At 40.6% G+C, this 18,281-nt stretch overlaps 1 protein-coding gene across 5 annotated transcripts in view; it reads left to right on the top strand.

Moving 5' to 3' along the window:
* The first annotated feature begins 2,230 nt into the window (after window positions 1-2,230).
* The window catches only part of TANC2 (tetratricopeptide repeat, ankyrin repeat and coiled-coil containing 2), a 347,174-nt gene continuing 331,123 nt past the window's right edge, over window positions 2,231-18,281 (top strand). For 4 of the 5 annotated variants that reach the window (XM_075177370.1, XM_075177371.1, XM_075177368.1 and 1 more), the window contains exon 1: window positions 2,231-2,470. The gene's annotated coding sequence lies outside the window, so the exon portion shown is untranslated. The remainder of the gene's footprint in view (window positions 2,471-18,281) is intronic. The other variant, XM_075177372.1, reaches the window with a different exon arrangement.

The following is an 18,281-nucleotide window of genomic DNA, read 5'->3' as shown; positions in this document are numbered from 1 at the left end:
TTTGCTCGACTTTAATTGAAATGACTTTATCCAATTTGCTGACTTCGACACTTGTTTTTTGCTTTGCTTTCTTTAATAAATCAGGACCATTGTGTGCATAAGCATCTGTATTTTGTTTTTATTTTTAATATAACATTTTGGTACATCACTTATTCTAGCCTATTTTGTGTTCACACCTAAGAACATTTGGCTGCGCCAGGGTTATTCTTCTGCTGAGACATTTAACAATTTCTTGTGCTAAATTATTGGGCTATTGTAATCTCTCCAGTCAGTCTTTTGGAATAAACCCCCGAAAAAAACAGATGCTTTGGTTGGCCTATATCAAAAACAAGGAGAAACAGAAAGAAATTAGGTTAGCATATGTCCAGACTGAGAACATATTAGCATATTTTAAGCACTGAAGTGATTTAAACATGTCTTGTTAAAATATGTTTTCATTAACTTCTATACTTCTTTGCATACATCATTTTTCATGCTCCTTGATCTATATACCATGAACAAAACACTACTAACAGTATAAACAAAAAAACATCCGTATGGGTTTAGCCTGATATCCAGAAAGCGGTGTGATCTTAATCTAACTGCCTTAACATACTGTAACACAGTTATTTGATAAAGTGTGTTAAACGTCTGGCTTTCGTGCTGGCAAAAAAAGTTGCAAGCCAGAAATTCCTTAACCTGTGTTAGAAATTCCAAAATTCCCAGGTGTTTCTAAAAGAACGATGGTCATGTCAGAGGGGCTTTGCACAAAAGACAAGTTACTGCAGAAGTATATAGGGGAGTATACGGTGGTATGCCGCACTGCCACTTCTACTGCTTTGGGTGTGAAATTAATAAATTCCATTCACTTCCATTTTTCATACGGCTACTTCTAAAGAACCATATCACCACTTCTAAATTCTCACTTCGCCTACTGTGTGTGTGTGTGTGTATATATATATATATATATATTATAATATATATATATATATATTATAAGCAAATTTATTTATGTGCTTTGTAATATGATTAATGCATAACTGGAAACTATTGAACACAATTTCTAATAATAAGTAGGTGCCACGAGGAACTAGTAACATACTGAGGCACAAATCTCAAAGTGATATCACTAGTAACATTTGGACACAACAATTGGATTAATAAGCTGAATGTTGTTTGGCTGCATCCACTGGGTGTAAGTTCTACATTATTCTTAATTTAGGTGGATCGTTCTCACTGTTCCGAGAGTCAAGACTTTTGTCTTGATTAACAGAATATTGGTTGGTACGTCTATGTCCCACTCACATACCAACCAAATGTCTTCATTAAGGCGGGATATTGGCGGTTTTATCAAGAATGGTCTGGAAAACTGGGAGGAATGTCACATTCACAGCTTCTCTGCATATCAGAGCAAGGGTGGACGGGTGCCCTGCACACCTGCCCCTGGTACACACTGCATTCAAATATGTTCTTAGGCTCAGCAAGTCTCTGTGATGGGTGTCCACAGGCCATTGTCTCGATTCCCCAACTACAAGAGTTCAAAAGTTAGACAGAAGGTGAGCACTCACCACGCCCTGCACGGCGTAGCAGAATGAATAATGAATAGGTTGATTGGTAGTACATACAGAGCAGAGGTGTCTTCAGGGAAGGAGAGGAGTGTTGAGGCGGCCTGGTGCTTCAGAAATTCTAGACACACTCCTAAGGTTATGTTGTGACCATGCTCCCATTTCTGAAATGGATGGTCACTTCACATGCAGTGCATTTGAAATGTCCATACAGCATAATTGTCAACTGTTTCAGGGAACAGTCCCTGGTTTTGAAGATTTGCCCCTGGAAATATTTGTCCCTGGAAATATCCCTATTTTGAACATTGACCAATAGATTCATCCAATCCTATTAGATAGGTCATCAAAAACTGGGTTTTGGACAAACTTGTGGACATGTTGTGTGACAGCTCTGACACCTGATGAGTTTTAGGCAATAGTTGAAAGACTTATGTAGATCTTGGTTCAATATTATTTTGTAATAACCAACACAATGTATAATATATCGCTATTAATTATAAGAAGGTCTTACATAAATGAAATAAACTAAGGAATGAATGAAATCATACCAGGCGTCACCTTAGGATGGATAATGACAGACCCTAGCTTGGACTCGCCTTATTAACAGGAAAAAGACGAACGGGCGTGGTCAGCAGCCAGAGCTTCTGCATATGTAATGAGGCGATGGGCGTGGTCACGGGGAGCTCAGTGTCGGCGGTTCGGTGCGGGCCGTAGATTCGGGACCAGAAGGGAAGAACTGGGGGAGGTGAGAGAGGAGCTGGAGTTCAGAGGATCGGGGGGGAGTGACCGCAGTTTCGGACGTAGGGAGGGCCCCGGAGGAGGTTGTCACATAACCAGGGCCGGTTCCCGTGCTGCGGAGGGAGCCGGCCTGGGGGAAGAGGCTGACGGAGCTGCCAGGGGAGACGTGGAGGTGGCGGCAGCTGCAGGTGAGTTACAGCCAGGGGACAAGGCATGGATATCATTGTGATGGAGCAGTGCATGCACATTGCGGTGTAAGGTGTATAATGCACTAGTATGCTGCATATCTACACATATCCATTTTGACTGAAAATCAATGCATCTATTAGCAATCCACTCTTTACTGTGTATGCACATGGCTATAATATAGTATATATCTATGAGCAATCCTTGGTTAGTGACAATACATGTCGCTTAGCGGTAGTGTATAATATGGTTTTTTTCTAAGTCTTGAAAATGATTGCCTATGCACTTTTGTGTATATACATCCATACTATATAGCAGTGTGTCTACAGAAATGTGCAAGTGCCTTTCAAACTGAATAGCAATGCACATGCTTCTACACAGTATAGCAATGTAAATTTTCTCTATACTGTATATGAATGTACATACATTGTATAGTAAGGAACATGCTGCTTTAATGTATATTACTGTGTATATCTCTACTGAATAAACTATGCATGCATGTTCTATATAGTTTAGCATGGCACATGTTTTTCTGTATTGTACAGTGATGCATTTTCATGACGTTTTAACATTTTATGCAGCAACATGCATACATTTCTGTACTGTAGTGCAATGTATACAGTTGCTCAGTTCTGTATAGCAGTGGACAAGACTCTGCAGTATGGTATAATGTACAGAGCTCTGCAGTATTGAAGCAATGCACGAGGATTTTCTATACGGTGTATCAATACAGTTGCCAGATTTACTATATTGTAAAATATGTAATGGATATCGGTGCAGAAGATTTTCAGGAATGTTTAGTAATGCATAATGTATAAAACTCTCTCTGAACCCTGCATAATAAGGCACCGGTCCCTGCAGCTCTGTACAATGATGCACAAGGTCTAGAATTACAGGCTGGTATGCAGCAATGCATGGGACAGGGTGCTTTGTGTTGTAGGCTGTGCCTCTCAGAAATAAGAACTTGGGAATCTGTGTGTGACAAGGAACATGTGTCAATGTGTGTATAGCACTCTGTGTGACTCCAAGCTGCTGCCACTACTGGAATCACTACCAGGTTCTTGTGTACAAGCCTCTTGTATTACAGGTTCACACATCTGTGTCAGCAGACGGCATTCCTCTAGGACGGATGCTTAAATGTGTCTGAATGTTGACACTAGTAAGCACCAGGCTTTTTAACTGTAAAGAAGATATGGCTGTGTGTAAAATATAAATGTGGGGGAAAATGGAGTGGTTTTTATTATATATATTATACACTATTGTACTCATTGCTGTTTTATTATATATGATGGGATCAGATTTTATCACTTGCTTTTGTTCCCTCCCTTTCCTTCACCTAGCTTGTGTATATATATTACCTACCTTATTTTTTTTATCTTCAGAGTATTCTACCAAAGGGATAAGCACTTTGTGTGCTTGCCTGGTCCACCTTTTTTTATATCTTCAACAGGCTCCACCTATTTGTGTCACATGTCTGGATCTAATTTGTAAGGTACCACAACATACTGCATTGCTGGCCAGTCACAATAACAAATGATACATAATCCTATATAAAAACAGAGCAAGTACATACAAAGTTGATAAAGGGAGTGCAGACGTGAGATAGCGTAGAGAGAGTCCTGCTTGTGAGCACTTATAGTCTAGAGAGAGAGAGGGCAATGCTGAGACAATGGGATATAGTGAAATTCCTGGGAGAAGGTTGGACTGTAGCTGGTAGAACACAGAGAGTTGTATGAGGTGACCGCAGGATAGGTTATAGTGAGGAGATGGGTTTTGTGTTAGCATTTGAAAGATGAAAGTATGGGGGAGAATCTGGTCAGTCAGGTAGGAATTTCCATAAGAAGAGAGCTGTATGGGAGAAGTGATGAATGCTGGAGGTTATCGGAGAGGAGATGAAGAACAAGTCGGAGGCAGAGGGCAGACATGTATGAGGGGAAGGAGTTGGTTAGGGTGAGTTGCTGAAATTGGGGATTGGATGTGTAACGTTGAGCACAGAGTCAAAGATGACACCAAGGCAGTGGTCATGGGAATCTGGGGAAAGTATGATGATTTCAATGGTGAGTTAGAGCTGAGGAGGGGGAGTAGTGACACTGGGTGGTGGGAAGGTGAATTAGCTGTTTTGTATGTGCTTTTGAACACGTGTAGTGTTGGGGACAACATCAAAATGGAGATGTTGTAGAGTCAGTTGGACATGGGATAAAAGAAAAGAGAGGTCAAGAGAGGTAGGTTTGGGTGTCTGCATAGAGCTGCTAGCGGAGACTGAAGGAGCTTATTAGCTCACTAAGGGAAGAGGTATAAAGAAAGAAAAACCAGAGCCTTGAGGGGCCCAAGAGATAGAGGGAGTGGAGGATGTGCCAGAAGTAGACACAGAGGGTCTGACTCATTAAGGAATGTAAATGCCGATCAGTGCCGTAATTTGCGTAAAATCTTTCTGCGCATGCCCATTACCAGACCATATGCTATTGAATACAGCAACGTCCAATTCATCTTTAAGCTCAAAGGACCCTTACTACAGTCTACAATTTCATTAACGGGGAGGGGGCTGGGTATATGCCGTTGCAATGTACAATAAGGGCGTCCCAAGCTCGAGTGCACACAGCAGCGTCCGATTCAAGCATTGGGCATCTCAAAGGTACGTGTTTCTGTCGTATCACTTGTACTAGCTACAGGTCGGGGGTAAGTGCTGACTACTAGTGATGACCGTCGCTTTTGCATGCTTGAACATGTGCTTGAACATGTGTCTGTAATCAGGAGCAACTGTAAGAATGCATTTTATGTACAATAAACATTCATAACAGCCTAATGTATTTTATGGGGGAAAACCTCCTTATTTTTTAATGTTTTGTCATTAATGACTATTATTAACAGGTGACAATCAACAGTTTTTTTTTTACTGTGCATTTTATTATGACTTTAGATTCCACATATCTATTGGGTGTATCCTGCAGTCTGTCAGAGCAGACCGTACCTAGACCTGTATTCAGCAACAGATTTTTTATTTTTTTTTTAAAACCGCACATTACGTTCGTTTTGCGTTCCTTAATAAATCCGGCACTGAAACAGCATTTAGAGGTAGGCGGTGAACCACGAGAGAAATGTGCCATTGTGGAATGTATAACTGCCAGTTAAGCCAAAATACATCTTGATGTTGTGGTCGCCTAAAGCAACTTTTTATATTTGTTTGACTAAAGCTAGGTACACACTACACAGTTTTCAACCAATAATCGGCTCAATCAGCCGACATACGACCGTTCGTTCAAAAGTCGGGTCAGTGTGTGTAGTGACACCATGGTTGAAAGTCTGCCCAAATGGACAATTGTCGCCTCATTTGGTTGGTCGTACCGTTTAATATTTTCGTTCCAATCTCGTTTCCGTTGTGTAGTGTGTATAAACTTCCGACCGATCCACAACAGTGAGTATGAAATTACAGTCATTGCTCACGACAACATGGCTGTAAAAAGTCGCTAACGTGAGGTCCACTCTTCCCTTTCTCGTCCTAAACATGGCTAGTGTGTATGCAGTCCATGGACCGAGCGATCGGAACATCGATCGTATGTAAAATCGCTCGGCATAAAAAGTTGGTCGAAATTTCTGTAGTGTGTACCCTTATGTCTCTATTGTTGCCAGCATTCTAAAATAATTTCCAAGGCCACTATGCTGCTGTACATGTGCAGTCTAGGCATGCCTCCTGTGGCTGGATCACTTATAAATAACATTGTATAAATTTATTTCAATTAGTGGCGCAGTGCGCCGATGTATATCATTGCAAATATGCAATTTTTGTATTAGAAATGTATTGATTTCTGATGCAGTATATGGTGGGGGAAATATGTTTTTTGGAAGAAAGGAAATCCCATGCTGTTTGGGCCTTTTCATTTGTGAGTGACCAAGACCTCTTTTAGCCTGAATGCATAAGGGGGGCGTGGGTCTGTAGACATGCATCCTGTGTCTTGGAGAGATAGGAAACCTGCCGGCAAGTAATTTAGGAAAACACTAATTTGATGTTAATTTTGTTAGGTTTCAATTGCATTTAAATCCAAGTTTAGAGCACATAGTACATCCTGATGCTAATCATTGAATGTAATATATCAGACTTTGTATTGCCAGGTAGGAAAAAGTGCTGGTGTACCCCTTGCCAACATGTGTGTCAGAACGGTAAATAAAGAGCTCTGTTTGACCATGTAATGTATTATACATCTGTTCTTCTGGATAAGCACTAGTACCTCCAACTAATGTGTAATGGTTCTTGTAAGGGCCCCTTGAGCAAATAAAGGTGTCTTATTACCTGCTGTCCTGTGACCCACAGCAAAGAGGCAGTTATACCAGCTACCCGAGAAGTAAGCGGTTCTTGGCGCCGCAAAGGAGGCTAGTGGTGGCTATGAGATTCTCCTACAACTATTGAGCAGTTGACATTTCCGTATCTTTTTTGGGGCTTGTTGAGTGAAGGAGTGCCATGAATTATGGATCTATAATCGTACCAGCCTTTTACGTTTCAGTTCAGACATTGTTTTGATGGTTTAAGGATGCCAGGAGCTAGTATGGAATTAGAATATTGTGCATTAGTGTGGAGGTGATAGGCAGTGTGGGACTGTACCACCAGGATTCCAGTGGGATCTATGATGGGCTTCACTCACCATGGGCACTGCAGTGGCAGATTTTAATATGGGCTAGTGGATGGTCACACCCCCTGGTGGCTGGTCATGTCCCCTTTCATGGTCCCTTACCATTGGTATGGTGATGGCCCTGTGGGCCATTCATGCCCACATTGATTATGGATACATATATTTATATCCATTATATTATATATGATTGCATTATATATTGTATTTCTCCCCTTCTTGATTACTTTGCTATCATGACCTCTTTGTTCTCGTTCCTTTCCTTTGGACTGATTAGTTTCCTGTTAAACTTGTTAACTTTAAAGACAGAATTTTAGACCCTTGTTTTAGTGAGTTCAGTGGGCCAGCTATAAGGGACCTAAGCTTGTCCGTTGCATAATGTGATGACCTAAAGGTCCCTTACCCACTAGCATTTTTAACGTTAGTTAAATAATGTAAATGGGTATGATGATGGACCGTGCCAATGACCCCATACCCGTTTATGGTTGTGGTCAGGAGCGGCTTTGTGACAATGTCTTTCGGATGTTGCCTGTTCTAGTGTATCCTCCATTGACACACGGCAGAAGTGCTAGTTGCACACCGCATGGCAAACGTGTTGACTAGTGTTGGTGTTTTCCTAATGCCAGTCCGTGACCCACTAAAAATAAGTGGGCAGTAACAAGAGGTGACTTAAGTGTGTCTGGCTTCTTATTCAGATTTGTTTGTTATTCCTTGCAGCAAGTAAAATACCTGCTGATATGATGTTGGAGATAAGTGTCTCTTTCTTTGAGTACATTATTGTTTTAACTTTTCACTAAGATTGAGGGTAATGTACAGTGTGAACCATCAGCCCCATAAAGTGTATCGGGCTGCCCATCACTGTCCTAAACCTTCCCACATTCCTTTGTTGACCATGTAATATATTTTGTCAACAATATCCTAAGTTGTGTCCGAAATAAACTATTAGGGTGACATTGGAAACTAATGTTTCTACCTACGCAAAGTAATAATTTAGTCTATGTAAGGGACTCTTTTTCCTAGCAAAGAAAAGAGCAGCTAAAGTCATTGTTTGATCTATTATACCAAAGGCGGTGAATTACTGAGTGGATTAATATACACAAAACAACTCGCGTGTTTATACTCGGCCAAGTCCATCATGCGGTCTTTCACCTCTCGCAGCAGGCTAACATTGTCTAATGCTGGGTACACACTACAGAAATTTCCGACCAATGTGTTATCTACAACGATTTTACTAACGACCGCGAAGAAAAAAAAAAGTCATGATCGTCGTGGCGATTCATGTGTACACACTATACATGTCTTAAAAGATCTGTGCTCTTCAAGTGTCATAACCATTGAAAAGATCATGACTCTGTAAACTCGATAGAGATCCTGATCGTGAGAGCATACACATTGCTGAGTTAGAAGTCTTCGATAGCTGAAAGAGATTTATAGCTCTGCCGAGCAATAAAATCAAACGATGGTCGATGCTTTGGAACGACTATCGTTCATCGTCTAAATCTACACACTAATGTGATATCTGGCTGAACAGTCGTTTATCGGTTAATTAGCCAGATAATTGGCCTAAAATACTGTAGTATGTACCCAGCCTAACACAGCAAATACAGAAAGTGATTCAATAAAACAAATAAAGGGGGGTATTCATTTACAATCCGCGGACGCGATTACACATGGCTGCGCGTGCGCACAGAAATCCACAGTGTTGCGGTATTGGGACCCATGCGTCCGCGAATCCTGATTGAATATGCCCCAAAGAATGTAGGACTTAGGAAGAGTATACTACAAACAATGCAGGTAGACTTGCATGTGTCTCAACCAGTAAGTGGGACATTGCTATAACCATATCGGATATATATATTTTTTTTAAGCTGCATTCTGAGCAGCTTTTGCTAATGTTTTTATTTTGCATTTCATTTTGTATTCAAATGAAACAAAACATTTCCAATAAGACATGATTCCTGTATGTTACAGAGCTATAGTAATGTACATGGACTGTAATATATGCTTCTTGGCTGTGTATTTACTTCATGTATGGGGGCATTTGACACATCTCCAGTTTATACAGAGATAGGCCTAGATCATGCTGTTTTGGCTTCCACTTGTAGAATGGGAGGTGTCTGAGCTGCTGTGGGTTGATAATTATTGTTCTTTGTATTGCTAGTACATATTTGCTACATACATGCAGAACAAGTATGTAGCAAATGTGTACTTTACCAACTTGTATATTAAAAAGCTTCTGTATTGGTTGTTAACACTGACTATTCATCTGAAGAGTGGAGTGTTGGGGGTATAAATCAATACTAGAAACTAAAAACATTTACTCTTATCAATGCAGTGGTAAGTGGAGTGAAACGCAGCAGAGTTGTCAGCATACATGCAGTATAAATCATTGGGTAGTGTTTGTTTTTTCTTCTGGTTATCTGCGTTGGATTACTAATCACAAAACACATCTTGTCTATTTCACTACTACTATAACATGAGAGACTGTCTATAATCTTTTATCAGTCAAAACAATTGCTGACATAATTAGTATGTGCACACAGAAGTTTATTCCTATAGTTCACTTAATATATGGTTTGTTTTGAACCCATAGGAAATGTTTCGTGTTGTTTTTACTTTTTTGGTTTTTTTTAGTGCGACTTAGATTGACTTTTTTATTTTTTCAATTTACTTGAAACCCTTGCTCCAAAACACACTGTGCTGGGGGCTTGGGTCCTTGGACCCTTCCCAAAAAGGAAAGGTTCCCGTTTAACTCATAATAAGGAGCCATAAGGTCCCTTGGGGGTATAAGGGTCTTCAGTTCCCCTTCATAGAATCTAGGGGGGACATGTGAAATTTCAGGTCAAAGAAACATAGTGTTTGCTTGTGCAGAGAACCTTACTTAGTGTACATGGTGCCCCTTCACTTGTGCCTGTTTTGGACATCCCCTACTCAGGCAGCAGCACCTCGGGCTACCAGCGTCCGGTCTCTTTGTCAGAGGACCAAGTGGGGTGCATTATGTATCTGGGGTGCCTTTAAGCACATGCATATCTGCACTTGATCTTTGCCAAAAGGCTAAGAAGTGATTCATATTGTACGTTACACTTGTTCTGCACCAGGTCAGGAAGTAGATTTGTGGTCTGTGTACTGATGAGAACTATTGTTAATCACATGTTCAAAAATATATAATTGTTAATAATTATATTAACATAAGTATTTTTAAAATAAATATATAAAGTATAGAGGTTTATTTAGATAGACTTAAGCATTTATGGCAATTTTTAGCATTTTGCTTAGTATATGTGCACTTCTTATATTAATATATATTTTAATATAGTGCATACTGTTTAAACATAACAATGCAAACAAATTTGTTCAGGTAAAGTTTCCTTGCTTAATAATTTGTGTTTGGGAGTTGCGGAGACTGTGACATTTTGAGATTACAAACCAGAGTCTCCAGCAAATGTCTGTTATATGGTCGTAACTTTAAACTGCTGAGATACTTTCTCCTGTCTCATTAATGATCTTTAAAATGGTGTATTTGGCGCATCAAACTAATCTGGTCAGGAACTTTGTACATTTCTGATCATAAAATGTTTCTTTTAATTATTTTAGAATCTAACCTGTACTACTGTTTTTCACATTCTTTTTTTTTTTGTCTTACAAAATAACTTTTATGTTAGGAAATATTTTACTAAGTATGGATCCACAACACATTAATAATACAAATACCAGATATCTACTGACTAAACAAATAATATTGGTAATGTTGATAACGTTATTAACGGGATAGTAAGTGAGAGTGATGGTAATGTCCAGTGTGAAGCAGGCCTAGTGGTACAGAGGGTGATGCAACAGTAGAAGGAGAACACGAGGAAAGAGGGACCTGCTTTTCAGAGTTGACATCCTAATGGGAAGGGGAAGACACAAATAGGGTGGTACAGAGTGAGGGAGTGGAGGAGATAGGAGGTGGGCTGATGGGCTTTAACAAAGGAATGAGCTTTAAGGGCATGGTGGGGAGCAGCCTGGGCAAAGTCCTGGAGGCGGAAGTGGGAAGAGGTAATCTGTATGGTAGTGAGGCAGCAGTTGGCAGAGTGGAAGGGGCGGTAAGGAGTGTGGGTAGAGATGAGGTTGGAGATGTAGGAGGGGATTGTTTGAGAGCTTTGTAGGTGAGGAGTGTAAGTTTAATTCTGTAGGGCATGATGAGCCAATGTAGTGGCTGACAGAGAGGGACAGCCGAGATAGACTGTCAGAGAAAAATAAGGTGGGCATTAGCATTGAGTATACATGTTCTATGTTCTATATATTGTGAAGGCAGCTGGTTTAGGAGAGGGGCTGAATGTGAGGTTTTAAGGAGAGGTAGGAGTCGAGGATTGCTCATAGGCAGCGGACTTGAGGGACAGAAAATTGGGTAGTATTATCAGCAAAAAGAGAGACGTGAGGTGCTCTGGAGGGGGCTTGGGGAGGAGACAACTATTCACCTATTTTGGACTTTGATGAGACAGTCGTGAGACTGAAGAGAAGGGGAGAGGTCAGGGAAGGAAAGATAGATTTGGGTATCATCAGTTGGCACTGGAGGCCGAATGAGCTGATGAGGTCACCAAGGGAGTAGATGTAGAGTGAGAAGAGCAGGGTCCAGGAACAGATTCTTGGGGAGGTCTGACAGGTATGGGAAGAGGGAGGTGAAGTCAAGTGTAGAGAGTCAAAAAGAGTGGTTGGTGAGGTAAGAGGAAAACCAATAGGATAGTGTTAGAGGGCTATCGATTGGAGACTTTTCAAAAGGAGGGAGTGGTCAACAGTATAAAAGGCCGCAGAGATGTCGAGAAGAATAAGAAGGGAGAAGCGTCCCTTAGATTTAGTGAAGTGAAGTTTGTTTGTAACCATAATGAGCGCAGTTTTGGTGGAGTGGAGGGAGCAAAATCCAGATTGGAGTGTGTCAAGTAAGGAGTGAGATTAGAGAGAAGAGGTGAGAAGTTTGGAAGCAATAGGAAGGAGGGAGATAATTAGATTGGCTAATTAGGGTGGTAATTAGAGGGAATGTCAATGGACTTTTTTGAGTATGGGGGAGATGTGAGCATGTTTGAGAGGGGGAAGGAACTAGAAAAGAGGGATAGGTTGAGGAGGTAGGCAAGGTGGGAACAGGCTGAGAGAAAATTAGAGGAGTGATGTGAGAGAGATGGGGATGAGGAGGATAGAGGGATGTGAACCTCATATGCAGTTACTGGAGTGAAGGAAGAGCAGATTGGTGGGAGTGACCGTGGGGAACAGAAAGAAAGATTGGACAAGAGAAGTATAGGGAGAGGACAGAAGGGAGAGTGGAGCAAAGTGTGATAGCACTATAAATAAACATGAGAGAGAGAATTAAAGGTATGAATAAAAGAAGGCTAGTGAAAGGCTAGAAGTGATGTGAGATGACGGTGATAAAGGGAGTGGAGGGAGAAAATGGGGGGGGGGGGGGGTAGCAGGAAAGACAAGTGTTGAAAGAGTGATAATGAGGGACAGGTGAGTAAAACACAGGTAGGTTTGAGAGTGACAATGGAGTGGTAAGGGCCTATATCTGTTTTTATCATGCTGGAAGGTGCAGTAAAGGGGGCTGTGGATGATTACTGGGCTAAGGGGAGCTGGAGATTCAGAGAATCAAGGTAAATGGAGCAGCGAGTGTGGTTAGAAGGTGGGAACACAAACAGCAGCAAATATAAAAACAACAAAGTCACAGTAAAAAGCCACTGTAAGAAGCATGGTTCAGAAACTGTTCAGCAGGGACTGTACAGGCCATGCACAGGGCAAGAGGTGGAGGTAACAGGAACTCACAGGAAAGTGTTGTATGTTGTTTTTATATAGCATATACACTTGTAACCAACCACACTTGGACTGTGATAGGCAGTGTGAATTTGTACTATGTTATACCTTCTTTTTGTTTAGCACATAGTACAGGCCAGGTCTGTGGCTCTCCAGGCATGCTTTGCCAGTAGATTGCAGCTATTGGATGGCTAAGGTATGCTGGACTTGTAGTTTCTCAACACCTGGAGAGCTCAGGTTGGCCGGGCCTGGCATAGTACGTACTGTAGTGTACTGTATGTATACATGTATACATTAGTCAGAAGTAATTATCTTGTTTGCACAATATAACCCTTATGGGTACAAATTAATGTTGGTGACATGTTTGGTAGCACTATCCTCAATTTGTATACTTATAACTGGTGAATGGTTCACTAAAAACAAAACAGAACAAAGAAAAACAATTTATGCGGAATTTTAGCTTGGCTTAATCCAGAGGTGCTCAAGCCCAGTCATCGAGCTACCAACAGGTCATGTTTTCAGGATCTCTGTCTGTAGAAACAGGTGTGATAATTACTGACCCAGCCAAATAGAAAATAGATTAACCCACCTGTGCATGATTAAAGAAAACATGAACTGTTGGTAACTCTTGAGGCCTGAGTTTTTGTACGTTTGGTTTAACTTTTGCACATCATGTGTCTAACGTAATTTCCAAGTGCCATCTTACATTACCCAAATGATCAACCATTTCCCCCCCCCCCCATCCATCATGTATCCAGTGATATAGACAAAAGTAGTGTGCAAAAGACTGGGAGTGAAGGAGAAGAGAGGAGAGGGAGAGAGTCTAGTGTGGGCTTTACTCCGATCTGATGAGCATCTCCTCTTTTCTGTCCTATGTTCTCTCCAGTTGATTATACCTTTTTCTAACCTTATGTATGTTGGGTGTTCCCCAATGTGTTAATAAATAAATAAACCAGTCTGTGGACTCAATTTCATGGTACCATTTTGGACCTTGTTTTCTAAAGTTTTTATGTTTGGACCAGAGGTAGAACTAGCAAGCTGTGGGCCCTGGTTCGGGGAGGCCTCGACCCTCTGCATCTGCCATTCAGTGGGCCCCATTATCTCCATGGGCCCCATTATCTCCATGGGCCTCTGTGCACGGCACCTGCCACACCAATGGTAGTGCCGCTACTGGTTTGGTGGACTCCATTTAGCATAAACTTAGATGCCTCTTTTTAGGGGAGTGTTTCCTTTCAAAATACAGAGTTTCTAGTAGCTTGGACTTTATCTTTCTCAGCTATGGGTATAGAAAATGTCCATGTTTGTATTATTGCTGTTTTTGCAACTGTTAAAATCATCACTAGTATTTGTTATAGGTTTCTGGGTGGTAAACCTGCTTTCCAGTTTTCATAGTTACAGCAAAAGAATAGGTATTCGGTTTTTCTGTAATTTAAGCCCAGATCTGGGAACGGATTGTCGTCTGAATATTACTCTTAACTAGAGTATTAGTTTTAGAAATGCTATCCCTTTTTACCTTTTATTTAAATTATTTTCTTCCTTTTAAATAGAGGAGTTTATCCGTCCTACATTCCATAAGCACATTTTTAGATCACTCCTCTCCCTTCCCATTCATTTCCCCTGAGAAATATCCTTGAATCGTTGTATAAAATTCAACTATGTCGAATTGCTACCAGTCTCCTCCTGCCACAGCCTCCCCCCTCCAACAGGCACTAATGACATCATGGCAAACCGAGTTATATCAAGATCACATATGTGTTCATTCAAACGTTTGCACAAAATAAGCTTCAATTGAACAAAATAACTTCAACCAAGGGAGAATCCCCCCCCCCACCTTCTACACAAAGCTAAAGATTTAAATTCCTTAACTTTGGAACGTTAACTATCTTATTAGGCTCTTGGCTCACAAGACCCTCAGTTAGGATCTTGCGTATCTAAGATTTAGCTGTCATATATCCCCTTTTATGCTCATTCATCAGCAGATATCAATATTCTAAACATCGGTTTCATATTTTTTCTAGAGCTGTTTTTAGATCTTTAGATCTTCCATTTCACATTTAGTTCTGGGGTGAATTTTGTCTTTGGTACATGTCAAAAGAAATGAAATGAGAGGAAGGAGAGAAAAATAAATAAAATATTATGTTCCTATAACTGGGGAGGGAGGACCCTCTTTCGAGTGTTGTGATCTTGTGGTGCAGATTCATCCATTTCTTCTTTTTTTCTCTTTTAAGACTCCATTAGCATCATCTGCTGCCATAGAAAAGCCTACGTCTTGCTGGTTAAAGTGAACCAAATTTTCTTCCTACTTTAGCTAGTCCTGTGCATAGCTATGAGAATTATTTTTGGGTTTTTATGACTTCAGCTGAATAATCCTGATTTGCATGTAGGCGGTTCCCTTTTCAAAGTGATGGTCTGTCCATTAGATGTTGTCCATATGTCTGCCTTCTGCGTGACTTGAGGGATATCACTGTTTTAGGACTTTTTAATTTTGTGGGTCCCAGTCTATGAGCTGTATGAGAGTGAGGCAAGATTTTACTGTTATTTTAGGGAAAATTGTTGTTTGGAGCTGACTCCCCCTTCATTATTTTGGGGAGACCTACCAGACACAAGGTGTTTCTTCTTGATCTACTTTCGAGGTCATTAACCCTATTCTTTTTTTTTTTTTTTTTTTTGTACAGACGTTGTCTGCTTTTTAAGTTGTAATAATCTTGAAAGGCTTCCTCTAACCCTTGGTAATATTGAGGTCCTGGATGATTATGTGTGTTCACATATATGCCAAGATAAAGGATCTAGCAAGGACTCTTGTATTGTTCATGGGGTCGCGATTCTGAGTTTATAATGAGAGACTGTACTTTAACTGTACCACTGAGAAGACTTAAAATAGCTCAATGAGAAGTGGGCATCATTTGTTGAAAGATATGGAATAATGTGTATTCTGCTATTATTGTGAGTCTGTTAAATTTGCATTAAAGCCCACAACTGTTAGGCCTCCCCTAAGCCACAGCTACTGCAGATTTGGCTTCCAATCCTTGTAAAGAAAATTATTGCCCAGTAATGTATTTGGGCTAGTGACTGAAAATAATTTTGTACCTTTGAATTTCTCTGTTCTTGGTGTCCTTTTATTTTGGGCCGGTCCATTTGACACGGTCGGGTCTCCTAGGGCTGCCTTGCTCTCTACACTATTCAGATGGTGGTTATAAGGGTGAGTAATTCTGGTGATTGTCACCATAAAGCGGAGTCGTGGTTATGGTCAGGGGTTAAAATATAAAGGATGAATTGCTGTAACGCATTGTGGGCAGGTAACAAAGGGGTTAATTTAGCTTTGTTTCATAGCATAGCTGGTTTACTGTGAGTCTCCTTGAGCACTGTTATCAGATAGAATGTCCGATAGAAATGTATGTCCATACTGTATTAAGAGCACACAATCAGATTCATAATTTTAAATAAGGAATGTTCACATCAAAGCAATTTATTTTCTCAGTTCGTTTTGAGTAAGTCCCTATGCATATTCATACTGAAGAGAATGGACTACATCTAATACGTCAAGCAGAACTCGCTTGCTGGCCGGGAAACAATATAACATAGTTCCAAATAATCAATATTTTATGGGGATGTTTCATTTCTAAACATAGGCAAATTTAAACTCTGATTTTGTGATATTCAAGATTAAATTTAAGGTCCGTATAAGAATCTCTGGCTATTTCTGAATAGACTCAAGTGTGAAGTCCCCCCGTCCTCACCCCACTAACATATACACTGCTTTTCCGAGCAAAAGCAGAAATAAGGTCTTGGCATTAACAACCATGAAAAACTGTTGTACTTTTGTCAGACTAAGGGACCCACTTTTTTAGTGAAGTTCTAGCTGACTTTCCACTTTCCCCAGCAGAGAAATCAAAGAATTATGTTTGTTTTTAGATTTCTCAATTTCTCCTTTTTCTTTTTTTTTAATTATTTTTAAAGGAACTTCTTTGCGTAATATTACTGTATGGCCTTTTCTTATCTTATTTTGTTTATCTTAAGCATTGGGGCTATTTTGCCATATTAAATGCCATTCAATAATGTCCTGTCTATGTGACTAATTTTGCTGATTAAGCTTTGTCATATATAGCGGTACATAACTGAAATACAGGGTATTTTTTTGTTAATGATGGCTCTGGTTTAGTTTGTTTTGATTGTAGTTAGAGGCCACAAACAGTTCAGCTCTTGAAACAAACCTAGTGGTGGCAGAATTTTGGAATTAGTGGTGTGTGCTATAAAAAGGGGATTTTAATCATTGCTAGACAGACCAGGTGAGTGTGCTGTAATGAACCCTTTGTCACACACACTTCATGCAGGCTCAGGTGAATGTTGTTTGTGACAAGTGGCACCTTTCTTTTGTTACTAACTTGTTGGTTCACTGCGTGGAGAAAGCCTGTTTCACTACCAGAGCCCCTTCAATTAAACCGGCTTCAACCAAAATCTGTCTCTGAATAGTCCTCGGTAGGTAAGTGTAGTTGTAGAGAAAAACCCGCTTGACAATCGTCTCACAACAAATAGTCTGCTGCTGTATTGCTAGAGCAGCCAACCTCTGAGGATCTGTCCACAAGGTGAGAGGCAGGAACCAGGCTTCACGTCCGTATATTTCTGTTGTGGCTCGGATCAGTTTAATTTTTGGTATTGGAACGGTGACCTTGTTTCCAAGCTTTGGCAGACATTCAGGAACTTAAACATAAATACTACTTACCTGTTTCAAGCGATTGTCTGCTTTGCTCCTTTCTATCGGGAGCATAGTGTTGATGGAGCATGGACAGCCTCCCATACCCAATGCAAATGTGGGGGATCTGCGGAGGGGATCACCAGACCCTGAGTAAGTAATATCCTGCATTTGTTTAAGTCCTCCCAAAGCTGATTTTGGTTTGCCTTTACATTTAGTGCTGCAGTACCCCTTACAGTCTTTCTAGATTGCTGTGATGGCACAGGTGAGCGGATGTGTCCTGTGCTAAAGATAACTTGCATTAAGTTTATAATTTCTCTTCTTAACCACTTGGTAACCGCTAGCTGTTCACCTATATCCTGTGAGGCGACGCTCTTTCCCTGACAGAATGTTTAATACATGGAAGACGGGAATGGCTGCAGAATGTTTAAACAGACTCGCTGGAACCAAGGAATTATTGACAGCCTATAGTTCCTGTACCGTGGTTACAAACTTTTAGATCAGGCTACCCAGTCACAGGACCATTAAAACACAGAGGTCAGACCCCATATTCTACACCCCCCTCTAATTATTTTCATCCCAGAGGCCTATCTCTCCTTATACTTTCACCTTAAAGATTAAACAAATTATTGTTGGGGAGGGTTTCACACTAAAATTAGTGCTCTTTAAAATTGGGCTTTAGAGCTCAGCACACCTATTTCTGTACTCTTGAGAATTAGGCAGTTT

Source organism: Mixophyes fleayi, chromosome 6 (genome assembly GCF_038048845.1).
Source record: "Mixophyes fleayi isolate aMixFle1 chromosome 6, aMixFle1.hap1, whole genome shotgun sequence".
NCBI lineage: Eukaryota > Metazoa > Chordata > Amphibia > Anura > Limnodynastidae > Mixophyes > Mixophyes fleayi.
The sequence above is the reverse complement of the archived record's forward strand: the minus strand, read 5'-3'. Positions and strand labels throughout refer to the sequence as shown.